Source organism: Arachis stenosperma, chromosome 5 (assembly GCF_014773155.1).
Source record: "Arachis stenosperma cultivar V10309 chromosome 5, arast.V10309.gnm1.PFL2, whole genome shotgun sequence".
NCBI lineage: Eukaryota > Viridiplantae > Streptophyta > Magnoliopsida > Fabales > Fabaceae > Arachis > Arachis stenosperma.
Genome location: NC_080381.1, coordinates 109626866 through 109632578, shown reverse-complemented (window position 1 = coordinate 109632578; position 5713 = coordinate 109626866). Strand labels below are relative to the sequence as shown.

At 39.5% G+C, this 5713-nt stretch overlaps 1 non-coding gene across 1 annotated transcript; it reads left to right on the top strand.

Moving 5' to 3' along the window:
* The first annotated feature begins 434 nt into the window (after positions 1-434).
* Positions 435-541, top strand: LOC130932259 (small nucleolar RNA R71). The gene has a single exon (XR_009067417.1). It is a non-coding gene; the product is annotated as a small nucleolar RNA R71 (small nucleolar RNA).
* Positions 542-5713: the final 5172 nt, after the last annotated feature.

The following is a 5713-nucleotide window of genomic DNA, read 5'->3' as shown; positions in this document are numbered from 1 at the left end:
TGGGGTGATTTCTCTATCCAAAGTTGTAGGTTTTGGAGTATGGATCATGGACTTGTCTAGGTGAGTTTCCAACATAGTTGGCTTGCTCCCAGTCACCTTCTTCTCCTATGTTTACTCCTTCTTGAGCTGATGATGAAGTGATGGCTGCTGCAACTTGGTTTTCCTCCACCTTCTTGGTGAGATCTACTAGCTGCTTGGTGATCATCTTATTTTGAGCTAACAATGCATCCATGTGGTTCAGCTCTATTACTCCTCTGGTGTTACTTCTTTCGGAGGCATAGAAGTAGTCATTCTTAGCAACTGTCTCAATGACATCTATGGCTTCTTCAATGGTTTTCTTCTTGTTTAGAGAGCCTCCTGATGAATGATCCACAACCTTCTTTGACTCATAGGAAAGACCTTCATAGAAGATGTGAAGTTAAACCCATTCATTGAACATATTTGGTGGGCATCTTTTTGTTAGGTCTTTGAACCTCTCCCATGCTTCATAAAGAGTCTCACCATCTTGTTGCCTGAAAGTTTGCACCTCAGCTCTCAGCCTGTGATCCTTTGAGGAGGGTAAAATCTTGCCAAAAACTTGTTCACCATATCTTCCCAATTTGTTAAGCTCTCCTTGGGAAGGATTCAAGCCATTTAGATGCCTTGTCCCTGAGTGAAAAAGGGAACAAGAGCAACCTATAGACATCTGGATGGACTCCATTGGACTTCACAGTGTCACAAATTCTCAGGAAGGTGGTTAGATGTTGATTGGGGATTTCTTGAGCACTTCCTCCAAATGAACAATTGTTTTGCACAAGAGTGATGAGCTGGGGTTTTAGTTTGAAATTATTGGCATGTATGGTGGGCTTCTGAATGCTACTTCCACAGTTTCCTGGATTAGGATTGATATAGGAGCCTAGAACTCTCCTTTCTTGCCCAGCACAGTTTGCATGGCCTTCTCTGGCATGATTATGAGCTTCTTCTTCATGATTGTTCTCCAAATTTTCTTCCATATTGGGTTCAAAGTACTCTTCCTCTTCTTCCTCAGCACCAATAATTCTTTTCCCTCTTGCTTCCCTTCTTAGTCTCCAAAGGGTCCTTTCAGGTTCTGAATCGAAGGATGTTGAAACTCCTTCTCTTCTCCCTGTCATACAACAGATAGATTGCACAACAAGAGATAAAATAAAAAAACTATTCTTGTTAGAGTAATTGTTAGTGTGAGTAATGCAATTTATCAAACAGTTAGTGGGTTAGTGAGCAGAATTGTAATTATCAAAGAAAGAAAGAACGAAAAATAAAGAGGGTGCAGGGGTTGAGGAAGAAATTAAAACGAACTAAAAGAAATTGACTGAATCAAATAAACAAAAAGAAAAATGCTCAATCTAGTGATCTTCAAACTTAATCATTGTTGATTCAAAATCAATCCCCGGCAACGGCGCCATAAACTTGATGCATGAAAACTTGTCTCTCAACAAATTTCCCTTCGGCATGTATACCGAATTGTCGTCAAGTAAAACTCACAATAGAGTGAGGTCGAATCCCACAAGGTTTGATTGGTCAAGCAACTTTAGTTAGAAGAATATGCTAGTTGAGCTAAACAGAATTTAGATTGAGAACTTGCAGAAATTTAAATGACTGGAAAGTAAATAACAGAAATTAAAGTGCAGAATCTTAAATGGGGATTTGGGGTAATGAACATGAAAATAAATGGCAGAAAGTAAAGAGAATGGGTAAGATCAGAAATGGGGTAATCATTGGGTTCAGGAGATGTTGCATTCTCCGGATCAAGTTCATTCTCATCTCTTCCTCAATCAATGCATTCATTGATCTCCTTGGCAATCTTAAGTGATTGGATCCCAATTCCTTGGCAATCCAATCTCTCTAAGCTTGAACAATTGCCCAATTCCTTGATTTAATTGCTCATGGGAAGAGACGAAGTGTGGTCACTGATTATACCACATGTATTTCCAAATCAAAGTGTTGGGAGGATTACATGTCACTATATCCGCCCAAACCCCAATTTGGTCCAACATAAGAAAGAATTTCTAGCATGATCTCCTCATCCCTTTTCCAAGGCTCAAAGGAGATCCAATTATGGAGAGTTTCTTTTCCAAGACAACTAACTAATTGAATTAAGATCGAAAGCTTTCTAGTAAGATCAAGAGAAAAGAAAGAAGAAGAAGAATGAAAACTATAATTGATCCAGGAAATTACAACAGAGCTCCCTAACCCAATGAAAGGGGTTTAGTTGTTCATAGCTCTAGAAATGAAAAATGGCAGAAAAGAAGAATCCATGCTAAAAGTGCAGAAAAGTAAATCTATAGAGAGTAGTTCCCAAAAGTGCCAAGCTTCTCTATAGTTCAAAACTACTCCTATATATACTACTCCTCTTGATCTTCTAGTGAGTTCTTCAAGTCTTGGATGTGGGCTCTGGATCTTGAGTTGAAGCAGTTCTCATCTTTAGTGGGCCCAGCTTGCAGAGAAATATGAATTTGGCTTGGGTATTTAGTGAGATTAACGTTGAGTGCCATTGTGGGTTCGAGAACGTTAGTGGCATTCACTTTTTCCACTAACGTTCCACCCTTATATACCCACGTTAACTCCAACGTTAGTGGTCTTAACGTGACCACTAACGTTGCCTTCTCAATTTTTGGCCAACGTTATTGGGACTCACTTTTCCCAATAACGTTGGCTTATATCCCTTCGCGAACGTTATTGGGAATCACTTTTCCCATTAACGTTGCTTGGTTCCTTTTGTTCCTACGTTAGAGTTCACGTTACTGTAGCTAACGTGACTCTTAACGTGGGTGTGTCTCACCTTCGAGAGCGTTAGTGACACTCACCTTTGTCACTAACGCTCCAAATGCCCAAATTCTCTACGTTAGAACTCACATTAACTAAGTTAACGTGGCTCTTAACGTAGTAGTGATGCCATCTTCCAACGTTAGTGACAAAAGTGAGTGTCACTAACGTTGGCTTTTGTTTTCCTCTTCCACGTTAGAGTTCACGTTAACTAAGTTAACGTGACTCTTAACATAGATCATTGCCAAGTTCTCCAATGTTAGTGGTGTTCACTTTTACCACTAACGTTGGAGGAAAACGTTATTGGTGTTCACATTTTCTCTTAACGTTGGAGTTCCCTTTTGCTTCTACGTTAACTACCACATTAACTTAGTTAACGTGGCAAGTAACATGAGCTATGGATGGCTTCGCAGGCGTTATTGGTGATCACTTTTCTCATTAACGTTGTAAGCTTTTTACCCTTCCACGTTAGTGTTCACGTTATCTAGGTTAACGTGAATACTAACGTGGTTCTTCCTTGCTTCCTTTGCCCTGGAATCAAGCAATTAAAGTGCCTCAAAGCTCTAGCCATAGTCATGAGATTATGCATCATCAATTTATCATGAAATTCTAGCAAAATTCTCATGAAATCATGCAAAGTTTACACTAGTTGCTCTAATCAAGGTGTGAGTGTATTTTTATCCAAAACTTGTCTTATTCACTAAGAAAATGCATGAAACTACCCTAAAACAGTAAAGAAAAGGTCAGTGAAACTAGCCTCGATGCCCTGGCATCACATTCACTTTCATTTTTTCTATGTTGTCTAGATTGAATTTATTACTTTTTTTGTTGCTTGTTTGTATTGCAAAGTTTTGTTGCTTGATTATTGGGTTTGTTAGAATCAATTTTGAGCTTCATTGTGATGAACTTGCACATTGCATACCATACGTTTGATAAAATGCCTCAATGAACATCTTGTTTGATTCATATGACTTGGCCATCATATGCTTTCAATTTTTATTTTGTTAGGCATATCGTATGAATTGTGCAACTTCATTTGTGTATTTTAATGTTGATCTTATTGTTTTATCAATACATTTCCTTGCTTGTTTGCTTTGAGTCCAACCACCCATATTTTCATAGAATTGTGTACTTTGTTCATGGGTAACTTTAGTTGCAAATGCATTGTGTTGATAGAATCTGAGTTTTATTGTTCACCTTGGAATTTAAATTGAGTAATCACTTTACAAATGTTCAACCTTTGGTGATGTCTTGTTCAAAACATCTTTTGGCTTTCAATTAAAGAGCTTTGTATTCATGATTACCACTTGTTGAGGATGAACAATTGACTATTCTTTTTTGGTGCTTGCTTGAAATTGGATGCATTTCTATATTTTATATTTGCAACTTGAGCACTTAGTTGTGAAGTTTTGAACTTTAAGTTGCCTTAAGAATGTGATTGCCATTGTCTACGGCCGGTGTGTGTGTTCCAACCGCATGCACCATTAGAATATACACACCGCCATTCTCGTGAATCACACTATCTTCAAGCTTCAAACTAAGAAATTAGCTTTCTTGACTTTATTAAGTGCTTCCTCATTGTTCTAAGATTGTTGTTGTCCTATGACCTTGATGTTTTCTATTTTCTTTTTAGGATGCGAAAGAAGGGTAAGAAACCGGTCACTCTACTGGTTGTACAACCTACAACCCACACATCAAGACCATATTTCCTGAGAAATAACCCGGACATCTTAATCAACCGGAGAGCCGAGTTCTAATATGACAAATTTGAGGAAAGATCAATTCATTGGGAATGGACGCTTAAGGTTCCGATCAAGTACAAAACGGTAATCCATGAGCGGATCGCCTCATTTCATTGGGAATTTTTAGAGCAAAACCCAATTGAAGTCAATGAAACAATAGTGTGGGAATTCTATGCCAACTACCAAAATTGGGAAGTGGAGTTGGTATTCCTCCGGGGGAAGAAGTTGGATACTTCCAACCGAGCTCTCGAAGCTATTTTGAAGATTCTCCACATTTCGCCCGAGAATGATGACTATTCAAGGATCAAGGCAAGTGTGTCCAAGGGGAGAATGTCTTTGACTCCCATACTTGCGAGAATTAGCCATCCCGGTGCTTCATGGGAGTATATCAAAGGGAGAAATTATGTTCCCGCAACTATAGCTTACTCCGATTTGAATGCCGAAGCTCGTATATGGCATCAAATTGTGGCGGATTACATTATTCCCAGCACTCATGCTACCCATGTGAGATTTAAGACTGCGTTGCTACTTTCGGCTATTATGGAAGGAAATAACATAGTCAATGTGTCTTTAGTATGCACATCGATATGGAAACTGATTCAGAAGAAGAACATCAACATCCCTTTTCCATCGATGGTGATGCGTCTAGCAACAACAATGGGGGTAGAGTGGCGTCCGAGAGACTTCATGTTCAGGGTCCCTAGAGGCAACAAGTTCATTTTGAGGGGAGATTTGGAGAGATCTACAACCACAACACCCTTTGAGAGGAAGACACCCATAGCACCACCACCAAGTCTACCAACTTCGTTAACTGCTTTACCCTTCCTCTGACCTCTTCCAGAATTATTCAAAGACATCTTGCACGATATCCACCGCAAGGAGCATTTGGAGCACAAACGTTTCGAGTGGATAGCGGCAAAACAAGAAGGAAGAGACCCCAGCTCACCACCTCGTGTTTCTTCCGAGCCAGCTAGGACGGAGCATGATGTAGTTGACCAATCCATTTCTGAGTCCACCAGCTGATGGTGGCCCCTCTTCGTCCTCCCGGAGCGTAAGCATGCACGGAGGATCGATGATTCAAAGGGGGGTAAAATTTCTCTTTTCAAGGCACTTTGTAATGTTTCTTATAGTACCTTCTCTTTATTTTAAATAGTTTTATGTCCATTTTATCTTATTTGGTTGCTTGTAAA